Source organism: Pinus tabuliformis, chromosome 6, assembly GCF_031772625.1.
Source record: "Pinus tabuliformis cultivar Carrire ecotype Pingquan chromosome 6, CPIR1, whole genome shotgun sequence".
NCBI classification, from domain to species: Eukaryota; Viridiplantae; Streptophyta; class Pinopsida; order Pinales; family Pinaceae; genus Pinus; species Pinus tabuliformis.
The window spans coordinates 472883814-472896748 of NC_142292.1; positions in this window are offsets into that span (position 1 = coordinate 472883814).

Consider the following 12935-nt stretch of genomic DNA (forward strand, 5'->3'; position numbering starts at 1 on the left):
AATTTCAGGAATTTGTACTTATTTTTATTAGATTTATGAACTGTCAATATTAATTTGCTGAGTTGAAGGCTGAAGCAATTTAATTTGTTTCAATGTTTTTTTGTGCCCAGGTTTAAATTCAAGTTCAAAGTTTAAAACAAATGCCAAGGATTTTGGACGCTATGTGGGAATATGGTGAACCTGATACTATACCCGAAACTGGGGGGATCAATAGAATGTATTTGACTTGCAAGTTGTGTGGCAAGCATATGTTAGGAGGTATCAACAGATTAAAATTCCATTTGGGGCAAATTCCGGGGCAAAATGTTGACCTTTGCACAAATACAACTCCAGAAATCATCCGACGAGCCATTCAATCATTGATGGATAAAGAGGACGGAAAGGACACTAGGGCAACACTAAAAATCCAACTTGTAGGGGCCTCAAGAGTGGGGGGAATTTCAATTGAGAGTCGCAGTGCTTCTTCAACAACATCACCTTCCTCACCCATAGGTCCCAGCCCCTCATCTATTTCATCTTTTTTTGTTCCTAGAACCACAGCTAGTGCACAACCTGGGATCAAATCAGCAATGAAAAAAAAGGAAAAGACAGAGGTTGACAGGTTGGTCAGTAAGTGTCTTCTATGGAATGATGTTCCTTTCAACATTGCCAAGACAAACCCATTCTACCAGCCTATGTTTGATGTTGTTGCTGTCGTTGGCCTGGGGTACAAAGCCCCCACCTTTGCAGAATTGAGAGGGCCTCTTCTTCAAGATGAAAACACTGATTGCACTGCTAGATTAGCGGAGTTTAGGGCATCATGGGAACAAACTGGATGCACAGTCATGTAGGATGGTTAGACTGACCAGAAGGGTAGGACCCTTCTTAACTTCTTGGTTAGTTGTCCCAAGGGGACAATGTTTATGAAATCTGTTGATGCATTTGCACACATTAAAGATGCACGTACATTATGTGAGTTGTTGGACATCTTCATTTAGGAAGTAGGCCCAAGCAATGTTGTACAAGTCATAACAGACAATGCTGCAAATTATGTTGCAGTTGTCAAGATGCTTATGGAGAGGTATCCTAACTTGTTTTGGACACCTTGTGCTGTGCATTGCGTTGACTTGATGTTGGAGGACATAGGGAAGATTCCTATTGTGAGGGATATTGTTGAATCGTCCAAGAGCATAACAAAACTTATATATAATCATGCATCTGTGCTTAGCTTGATGAGAAAATACACCACAAACAAAGAGTTGGTGCGTCCTGCCATTACACGATTTGCCACTACTTTCATATCTCTTCACTCTCTATTGAATTCTATGTGGGATGTGAAGAGCATGTTTCTCTCAGTGGATTGGCGTTCTTTATCTATTAGCCGCAAACCAGAGGGAGAGGGCATATGTAGACTAGTTTCATATGATCAGAGATTTTGGGCAGGAGTAGAGGAGGTGTGTGCCATTTCAGAACCTTTGGTAAGGGTTCTTCGGTTGGTTGATGGAGACAAGCCCGCAATGGGCTACTTGTATGAGGCCATGGATAGGGCCAAAGAAGCCATTCATGCTTATTATGCAGATAAGGGAGATGAGGGGTTAGAGAAACAACAGGTCATATGGAGAGTGATTGATCAGCGATGGAACAATACCCTCCATCGCCCCATTCATGCTGCAGGTATCTACCTCAACCCTGCATTTTCTTACGCCTGTGGTTTCAGATTTGATGCCGAGGTGATGGATGGATTCTTCACTTGTGTCGAGAGGATGGTGTCATCTGAGCAAGAATGTGAAGATATTTCTAAAGAAATGGAGGTCTATAGGATGGGAGGTGGCACATTTGGTTTTAACATGGCTATTAAGAATAGGACGACCAAAATGCCAGGTAAGCTTCAGTTTGTTTCAAACTTTCAAGTTTAAAATTTCAAAATTTATTTATTTATTTATTTTTTATGTTTCTCATTTTTCTTTTAACTTGTAGATGCTTGGTGGATAAGCTATGGTGCCAGAGTACCCCATCTCCAAAAGCTTGCTATCAGAGTGCTCAGCCAAACATGCAGTTCCTCTGGGTGTGAGCGCAACTGGAGTGTATTTGACAAAATACACAGCAAAAAGCGCAATAGGTAAAAAGATTTCAAATTAAATTTTTTGAATTCATTTGATTAATTTTAATATTTAAATTTTCTAAGTACTAATTTACAATCTATGACCCTAATACAAATTGGAGTCCCAACGCCTCAATGACATGGTCTACGTCTACTAAAATCTTCGACTGTGGATGAGACAGCTTCAGAAACCTACTGATGTCTCATTGGACAATATTGATACCACCTCTTCATGGAGAGTCGAGACTGAGAGGCCGATCATGGACTCGATCTCGGATTGGTTAGGTGTGGATCTAGAGGATGTAGCAGTTGCAGGGGAGGGAGAGCCAGAGGTAGAGGAGGAGGAGCAACATCAGGGTCAGGAGGCACTAGTAGAGCTGGATGAGGATGATGAGGAGGAGGTGACACCATCTAAGAGCAGATAGGACAGAGGCCACCTCTTCCATCGGCTTCTAGAGGACGATTGAGTCCATTTGTATCCCCAGGGGCAGGGCCTTCTTCCTCTAGAGGAAAAGGCAAAGTCGTTCCCTATTCTCGTAAAAGGGGAAGAGGATCTCAGTGACTGATTACTTGATGACTTTTAGATGACTCATGATATACATTTATTATATTTTTTGTTGATATTTTGACTCTTGAGAGTTGAGACTCAGACAAGACTCAAAATTCAAGAGTTGATTCACTATTTTGATATGTGATGTAGCACTAGACTTCATATACATATTATATATTAGTTTTCTTTACATGTTTATGTGGAAATGCATTTATTTGATGTTGTGGATACTCTAGATGTTAAAAAAAATTTAAAAAACTGAATAATTTTGTGTTTTTTTAATTTTGCCGACTTTTTCAAGAAACTCCCGACTTTGTTGACTTTTTCAACTTTTGGACCCTTGCCGAATTAATCCCGACTTCGACTTTTTCCACATTGGCTCCTACAACCCCAGTGTCTGCCCAATCTGGATTGCGCCAGCCCCTCTCTGTCTCACATTGGCCCTGCGTCAACCTTTCTTGGCTTGCGTCAGCTTTGGGAGCCTCTACGTCATCTGTGCTAGCCCCTTTGGTGCTCTGTGCAGCACTTGGATGCCTCTGCATGGCCCTGCGTGAGCCCTTGCTGGCTCTGCATCACCCTCCTTCGCTGTTGCTGTTGACACCTAATCCTCAACGGATGGGTGAACTGGAACGTGAACAGTCATCAAGAAGATGAACTGTTCCGTCTCCTTCTTGTATATAATCAATAGTTCTCTAATGAAATTTGATCTCAGTTATTCTTCTGCTTATTCTGGAGTTACCCTGGCCTGACATGGTATCAGAGCACAGGTCCCAGGTTCTAAAAATAGTTGTAACTCCTGCCTCTGTCCTGAGAGCTGCTCTCTCCTGAGTGCTCCTCTGAGTGTCATTGATTCTCTGCGCATCATTGATTGTCTGCGCCTCTGTCCTGCGTCTCAATGATGATTTTATGCGCTCTCTGACTGCCAGAGACTGCGCATTGTTTTTATGAACGTTTGCCTGAACGCCTGCGTTATTTGATATTTTTCTGTCCCATTTTTTTTGTAAAACTATACAGAGATTTGCGCATTGTTTTTATGAACGTTTGACTGGCATTCCATTTCTTGATTTCGAATCTCTTATTGTTGGTGGAGCCCTCTCCTGTAGACTTGCATCCTCGTCTCTGCATCTTTTGATGCCATCACGCCCCACGAGAGAGATTATTGCAGAGTTTTATGTTGAATCGGACGCAGCATCTTCGAACGGATCCTCCTCAAGGTCTTGTGTGTCAAGTGCTGCTCTCCATACACTGCCGTCATACCATACAACAACATCTATTACTGGGCCCTTGTCTTCATAGCAATCCGCTTGTTTCTAAAGATAATCAACTCTGTTTTGAAGATCTTCACGCTCTTTTTTAATGTGCTACTGCCCGGTTTAGGGTGTTTCTGATCAAATACCGCGAGCTTACTTAAAGCCTCCAGTGTGGCTTCCGCATTTTTTTTTTTCTTTCGTTCTTTCTAAAAGATCATATACCCCTCTCCCATCATAAGTAGGGTGTGTCTCGAGAAATTTCTGTGCACCGATCTCCTGCTTCGGCATCAAGCTGGCAATGAAGGTGGACTCGCTCATTTTAAATGTGGGTAGAGCTCCATTATCAGAGGCTATTGTGCTAGCACAAGGCATGGTCCTCCTGATGTATTGAAGTCGCTCTGTAATCTGTGAGAATGCCGATATATGACAATTTTAACTTCAGTATGGCGGCCATCATCACAATCCACAAGTGCTATGCGTAAATCGAGGGCAACGGAATAGTAATATCGGTTTGATTGTATTACTCAGTCTTGTTTTTGTGGAGGTGAATAGTAATATTGCACAATTCTTTATCATTTGAATGATAATGCTGTAGTATTGCGCCATCTATATAAACAGTTTTTCAAAGCATTGCGCTGTTTTTTTCAAAGTGTTCATATATATCATTCAAGGCAGTTTTCAAAGCATTCAAGTTATTTCCCAGGGAGGAAGAAGAACAGCGACATTGAGATTTACATTTTATACACCATTTTAATTTATCGTTATTTTGTTGCGCTGGACTGAATAATATTTTGTCTCTTTTAAAAAGTCTGGTCAATATACAGAGGTGTAAAAATACTATATGGTGAATGGTATCATCGGCGCAAGAGGAGGAAATGCATACTGTCTCTGCAATCTGCTAAATCAGTGAAGATTAAAACGCGCAGTATCATCCAAAAGTTTTACATATTGCGCTGCTTTCATAATAGTTTTGCATTGATATATTGATATATTGAAGTGATATATTAATACATTGAAGTATTGAAGTGATCCCTTGCGCATTTTTCAAAACATAGTAGTATTGCAGTGATATGTACAATGAAATACTGATGTTTTTTAGCAAATATTAGAGAGATTTGAAGGCTGTTACAGTATGCATTCAAGAGAAAGAAGAAGATACTTCAGAGGCAGGGGGGGCAGACATTCTCAAGGAGAAAAGGCAGACCTGCATTACATTCGCTGCAAACAAAATGGATCACATGATGCTTCTACATGCAAGCTACCATGGGAAAAAATTGAGCAGAGAAGAAATCAGCAGAAAGGTAAAACTGATGACACAGACAAAGGTAAAGCACCTGAATCCGCTCACTATATTGAGGCACAAATGAAGATTTGTTTAATGCTTCACTTGCTTCTTCGAAAAATGATTGGTTGCTTGATTCAGGAGCAACCTGTCATATGACTCATAGGAAAGATTTTTTTGAAGATTTCATTGACAATGTTGATGGAGCAGTATACTTTGCAGATCAGTAAAAAAATCAAGCCATCAGGGCTTGGCAAAATTAGGCTTAAACTGCTTGGTCTTCTAGACTTTCTTTTGGACCATGTTCTATATCTCCCACAGCTCAAGAGAAACTTGCTGTCCCTGGTCCACATCCGCCAGCAAGGTCACTCCATTCATATGTTTGATGGCAAGCTTGAGGTAAGAAAGGCATCTGACCACTCACTTGTCATGAGGGGTATAGAAGAAGAAAGACTTCTTAAACTGCAAGGAACCTCTGCTCATGCACAACATTTCTCATATATTTCTCATCATGAAGAAGGTACACTTCCATCAAGTTTATTATGGCATGCTAGATTTGGACATTTAAACTATGACAGTCTCCGCTTATTAAAGAAAAATGGTGTTGCTGGTTTGCCTACAATTCCTACAAAACATAAGCAATGTGATGCTTGCATTCTAGGAAAGCATAGCAAACAGTCTTTTCATGATTCACATTCAAGAGCACATAGGAAGCTTGAACTCATTCATTCAGATTTATGTGGTCCAATGCCTGTTCCTTCTGCAAATGGAAATAAATATATCATGACATTTATTGATGATTACACCAGAATGTGTTGGGTTTATTTATTGAAGAACAAATCTGATGCTTTTCAAACATTCAAGAATTTTCATAAGTGGATTGAAAATGATGCACAATCTCATATTGGGTCTATTCGCACTGATAATGGAAAAGAATATACATCAAATGAATTTGAAAACTATCTTCGCCAACATGGGATCAAACATCAAACAACTGTACCTTATAATCCCCAACAGAATGGTGTAGCAGAAAGAATGAATAGAACAATCTTGAATATGGTACGATCCATGCTTTTCTTCAAAAATGTAAAGACAATGTTTTGGGCTGATGCTGTTCTATGTGCTGCATATATAAAGAATAGATGTCCATCTAGTGCTATAAGAAACAAGACTCCTTATGAATTGTGGTATGGACATGTTCCTTCGGTAAAACATCTCAGGATCTTTGGTTCCACCTGTTATGCTTTAATACCAAAGGTACATAGAAACAAACTTGGTGCTAGAAGTCGTAAGTGTATCTTCTTGGGGTATTCAAACACATCTAAAGCATACCGTCTCTATGATGAAGTAAATAAAAAGTTTGTTGTATCTAGAGATGTCATTTTTCTTGAATCATCCAAATCTGACAGTGTTGTTGAGCGGCAACTTGATCGCTTGGATAGATTCACAAAACCGAAATCATTTCAAGAGTTTGATAATCAAATTCCACATCTTGAAGGGGGGATTCCTATACTAGAACAACATGTGGAATCTTCTTCTGAAGAACAATCTCCCCTGCATGAAACTCCAACAACGGATGATGCTTTAAGTGATGTAATTGATAGAATTGGGAGACTCAATCTTGATTCAGTCCCAACTCAATCAACAGAGTAGCCTAGACCATCTCAGAAAGGTCCCCCAAAGTGGCTGACAAAGACACTTGAAAGTGTTCATCCTGATGAAATTGGAAAAACAGGAACCAAAAATACAAACCGACAAGATGGAGGTGATGTAGATAACTCTAATTCACCTATTGATATGGATGTTACTTATGATTGTGAATTGAACTTGTCTACAGATTTTGAACCAACTTCCTTCAAAGAAACTGCTTCTCATGATGAATGGAAAGAAGCGATGCAAAAGGAGTATGATGCCCGCATAAAGAATGGCACTTGGAAGCTGGTTGATCCTCCATTTGGAACCAAACCAATTGGCTGCAAGTGGGTCTACAAGAACAAGTACAAAGCTGATGGCTCACTTGACAAGCACAAAGCTAGGCTTGTGGCAAAAGTTTTTTCACAAAAGGAAGGGGTCGATTATGAGGAAACTTTTGCCCCCACAGCAAAATGGGCCACCATCCGGACACTCTTTGCACTAGCTGCTCAGAACGGTTGGAAAGTCCATCAAATGGATGTAAAAACTGCATTCTTGAATGGAGATCTAAAAGAGAATGTTTTTATGTCCCAGCCTGAAGGATTTGCTGTGAAAGGACATGAACACAAAGTATGCAAACTTGTGAAGTCCTTGTATGGCCTCAAACAAGCACCACGAGCTTGGTATGAAAAACTAACTGAGCATCTTCTGAAACTCAACTTCAAACATTTTGATCTTGATGATGCAACTTTATTTGTCAAGAAAGTTGGCAAAACAGTTGTATATCTTGTGGTATATGTAGATGATCTTTTAATGATAGGGAACAATGAAAGCTATATTGCATCCATAAAGAAAGAATTAGGAAAAAGTTTTGAAATGACTGATTTGGGCTATGTTCATTACTATCTTGGCATTTAAGTAACCCAACATCCAAAATCCATATTTCTTTCTCAAAAGAAATACATTGGAGATTTGTTAAACAGATTTGGCATGACAGAGTGCAATCCTCTTTCTACTCCAATGGAACAAAACTTGAAGCTCACATCTATTGAAGGGAAGGAATTTGAGGATGCAACAAAGTATAGACAGCTTGTAGGAAGTCTCATCTACCTCACTACTACCAGACCAGACATTTCATTTGTTGTTGGAATCCTCTCCAGGTTTATGCAAAAGCCTTGTGAAGGACATTGGTCTGCTGCAAAAAGAGTTCTAAGGTACTTGAAGGGAACTCAAGACCTTGGAATCAAGTATACACAGGTGGACGACTTCAACTTGATTGGATACTCTGATTCAGACTTCGATGGAGACAAAGAAACTGGGGTATCTACATCAGGATATGCTATGAGTCTTGGATCAGGAGCTGTCTCCTGGAGATCATGCAGACAATCAGTACCAGCAGATTCCACAACAGAAGCAGAATACGTGGCAGCAGCTGAAGCAACGAAAGAAATTGTGTGGCTCAGGAAAATTCTTGAAGATTTGCAGGTAAAACAAATACAATCAACTCCACTCATGATTGATAACACCTCTGCAATAAAGTTGGCCAAGAACCCAAAGTTCCATGATCGTACTAAGCACATCAATACTAAATATCATCTGATCCGACATCATGTTGAGGCCAAAACAATCCATCTCCGTCATTGTTCCACAAACGAGCAAATTGCAGACATCTTCACCAAAGCGCTTGGAAGAGAAAAGCTTGAAAGATTCAGAACGATGCTTGGACTCACCAAAATCCCTTCAGATTAAGGGGGGGAATGTTGACACCTAATCCTCAATGGATGGGTGAACTGGAACGTGAACAGCCATCAAGAAGATGAATTGTTCCGTCTCCTTCTTGTATATAATCAATAGTTCTCTAATGAAATTTGATCTCAGTTATTCTTCTGCTTATTCTGGAGTTACCCTGGCCTGACAGTTGCACTGCTCTCGCGGCATAATCTCTGCCTTCTCTGTTTCTCTGTACTCAATGCCCCTCAGCTGCTCTCCCAATCACTGATTCTATCTCTCTTAGCAAACCCCGCTCTAGAGAATAGAATGACTGATCACTCTGGTGTATTCTCCAAGTGACCCTCAAGCCTCCTCTTATACTTTTCCTGTTGACATCTCAACAACCGAGATTAAGTCCCTAATCAACAGCTAAGATTAGATCTGACTTGATCCACGTCTTTTGGACCATTCTAACACAGATTCATATTAATACACATTAATATTTTATTTTCCCTAAGTTTATACTTAGGGAATCCATTAAAAATATTAATTTTTTTAATATCTCCTGATTTGTTTAGAATCTGCCCAAACCCTTTCTGGGTATTGGAGATCTCATGTTCCCCAACCTCTCCACCAAATTTCGTGGCTAGAGCACATCCGATGCTACCCTAAATCAACATTCCCTCTTAGCGAGGATTATCCTCTAGCAATACTCCTCACTGAGTATTACTCTGATCATCCGGCATCAGTACTTGTGCTAATGCTAGGCCTTCTTGCCCAACATCCTCTGCATTGCTGCCTCCTGTACTGTTGCCCATGGTTCTGCCACTGCCACTGCTGCATCTGTACAATAGCTCCCTTTGCATCCATGTTGTTGCTGGTCCTTTCTCCCAACACTAAATCCACACTGCACCTCCTCTCATCAAACTGCATCGTGCTGCCCATTGCTGCACTGCAACTCAATTACTGAGAAGTAAGTAACCAATCTCCCAACTGACCTCCTAGTTGGGCTAGAAACACCCACTAATGCTGAAGCTCCCTCTGCCACTAACAAGTGCTCCCTCTCTAACCTCTGCGCTGCTACAATAACTCCCTGCATCTCGCAACGTTTCACACCTCTCTGTGCCTTCCTGCACTAGTGCAACACTCCGATACCTCTCGCACTGCTGCAGCGTGCTAGCTCTGTGCTGTCTCGGGACTCCTGCACTGTAGCTCTCTCTGCCGCTCCATCCGCATCCGTCTCTACCCACTCAGCCAGTCCTGCTACTCCTCTTCGGGGCTCCCATAGCAAGATCTAATCCAAGAGGCTGGGTACCTCGAGGATACTGCCCCTCATCGCCTTTAGTCCGCCTAACTACAGCTTGATGTCTCCCCACTTTCGCTCAAGTGGTGCGTGTGCACTCATGGCACAGTCATCGTCTGTCAAAACTTCCTTCTCTGCCTGTGCTGGCGCTGCCTTAGTCTCGGAAGACTCTCCCTTACTCTTCTTCCTTGGACACCAGGTCGCATAATGACCCAGCTCCCAACAATGGAAGTACTTGATCTTGGAGAGATATTTCTTCTTCTGCTTTTCCTGCTTTCCCACAGATGCTAGGGCCACATCTTCCTCCTCGTGCTTGAATTTAATCCCATTGCTGCTGCTACTTGTCTTTGACTGCCGTCTGATCTCTTCCTGGCGAAGAGCTGCCCACATCTCGTCCCAAGGTGGAAGTGTCCCTCTGCCTAGTATACTTTGGACAAATACTTCCCAGTCTTCTGAGAAATCATTCAGGGCTATCCTCACCATTAGCTCCTCATCCGGTGTTGCTCCTATAGCAGTGAAATGATCTCGGATCTCATTCAGTCCTCTGAGGAAGGTGTCTATCAATTGTCCCTTCTTCATCTAATACGACCTCATCTGATTCTCGAGCAGCGTTCTTCTTTGCACAGAAATATGCTGGTACAGCTTCTTGAGAGCCTCCCACATCTCAAATGTTGTTTCCTTCACGGCTATATGTGGTACCACATGATCCTTGACCCTGTCAAGGATAATGCACTTGGCCCTCGCCATCGCCTCCTCGTACCTGTCATTATCACTAGGGTCGACTGGGACAGCGATTACCTTTAAGGCGAAGTTCTTGACACGATTCCTGTCAAGCACTGATAAGATTTTGGCCTTCCAGACTGCGAAGTTCGATGCTCCGTCCAGTCTATCCTGGTCTCTTACCCCGTGTAGTGCCATGATGCTCCTCTACTTCCCTCATGGAAGTTCTCTATTCGACTCCTCTGAGTCTCTACTTCCCGTCTGGAAGTTCTTTTCTCGACTCCCTCTGAGTCCTAATTTCCCTCCTCGAAATCCTTATGCCGCTTGTCGAGATGCCCCCTACTTTGACCTTCTTGTGCAACTGCACTGTTGATCTAGGTTCCTTGGTAACAACTCCACTGGCCCTGCTCTGTCAGGTACTATTCTAACTACAGTTCCTCACCAACTCCACTCTGCAATATTTCTGCAGCCTTCTAGACTCCAGTAACTGCCTCTCTGTGAACTGTGTCAGCCCCTCTTTGGCCCACGCTGGCTTTGTGTCACCCCAGATGCGTCTGCGTCAGCCCTGGGATGCCCTGCGTTAGTGCTCTGGCCCTCTGCATCAGCAATGTTGGCCTCTCTGAGGCTCTGCGCAATTCTCGGCTTCCTCTGCATGGCTCTGCGTCACACTTCCTGGCTTCTGTGCTGCTAGAAAACATTTCTGTCACCTCGGGACAATTGTTTTCTGCAGCTTATTGCTCCGCTCAACTGATGTCTTTTAGTCTTCTTGTGATCTGCAATCACCCTCTGATACCATGTTGAAGTTTCTAATTTTACTTAGTTAGAAACCCTTCTTGCACTTCTTCTGATTTATTCCTACCTACTTGTTATTTTTTCTTTAACAAGTTATTTACAAAGTAAATACTGAAAATAAACACCAGTGCAAGCTCAACATATTACAGATCAGCAACTAAAAGAAACAAGAACAAACACACCACATGACACCATTATTTTTGGACCAATGTCCCCAGAAAAAACCCAATGCGGGAAAACCTATGTAGCTATCTGAGGGTTTTCTTATTAAGCAATATCAGAGTACAATCTGGGTGTCGAAACTGGCCTACCCAACAGAGAATTTCCTTAACAACTATACCTCACAGTTTGAGAGAAATCTCCTAGCTGAAACCTCGGAAAATCCTTCCAGCAACTCTTCAACACAAAACTACTCCTGTAACCCCAGCATTTGCCCAATCTGGACTGTGTCAGCCCCTCTCTGTCTCACGTTGGCCCTGCGTTAGCCTTTCTTGGCCTGCATCAGCCCCAGGAGGCTCTGTGTTAGCTCTAGGAGCCTTTGCGTTAGCTGCCCTGGCCCCTCTGGTGCTCTGCGCAACACTTGGTTCCTCTGCTTGGCCCTGCGTGAGCCCTTGCTGGCTCTGCGTCACCCTCCTTAGCTGCTGCGCTACTCTCTCGATACAATCTCTACCTTCTCTGTTTGTCTATACTCAATGCCCCTCAGCTGCTCTCCCGATCACTGATTCTATCTCTCTTAGCAAACCCCACTCTAGAGAATAGAATGATTGATCACTCTAGTGTATTCTCCAAGTGACCCTCAAGCCTCCTCTTATACTTTTCCTATTGACATCTCAACGGCTGAGATTAAGTCCTTAATCAACGACTAATATTAGATTTGGCTTGATCCATGTCTTTTGGACCATTCTAACACATATTCATATTAATACACATTAATATTTTATTTTCCTTAAGTTTAGACTTAGGGACTGCATTAAAAATATTAATTATTTTAATATCTCTTGATCTGTTTAGAATCTGCCCAAACCCTTTCTGAGTATTTGAGATCTCATGTGCCCCAACCTCTCCACCAAATTTCGTGGCTAGAGCACATCCGATGCTACCCCAAATCAACAGATGCCAAGTTAATCCATGACTTGATAAAGAGTCACAAGTTAGTAACTTAGTGGAAAATCTATTTTTTTATTACAAGTTTGAATGTTAGATCTTTTTATTATTCAATATTCATTGAATCATAAATGATTGTAGATATCAGATTGAAAGATTCTAATTTTTTTATTGATTTTTTTATTTCTTGATATACTATAGGCATATTTTTTGGACGCCATGTTTAGTGCATGCTTTGAATAATGCACTGAAAAACATCAAGAAAATTGAATGGATCTGGATGTTTATTGATAATTGTCGTAAAATTCAAAAATTTATATGAAACCACCACCATTCACAAGCCATTTCTCGTAAGCATGTCAAAATGAACCTTCTAAGCTAGCAGAGACTATATTTGCAACTTACTACATTTTGCTTAGACGACTTGTGGAGATGAAGGAGGCTTTAGTTGACATAGTTATTAGTGACATGTGGGACCAGTGGAGGCTATCTACCTCAGACACAACTCTAGA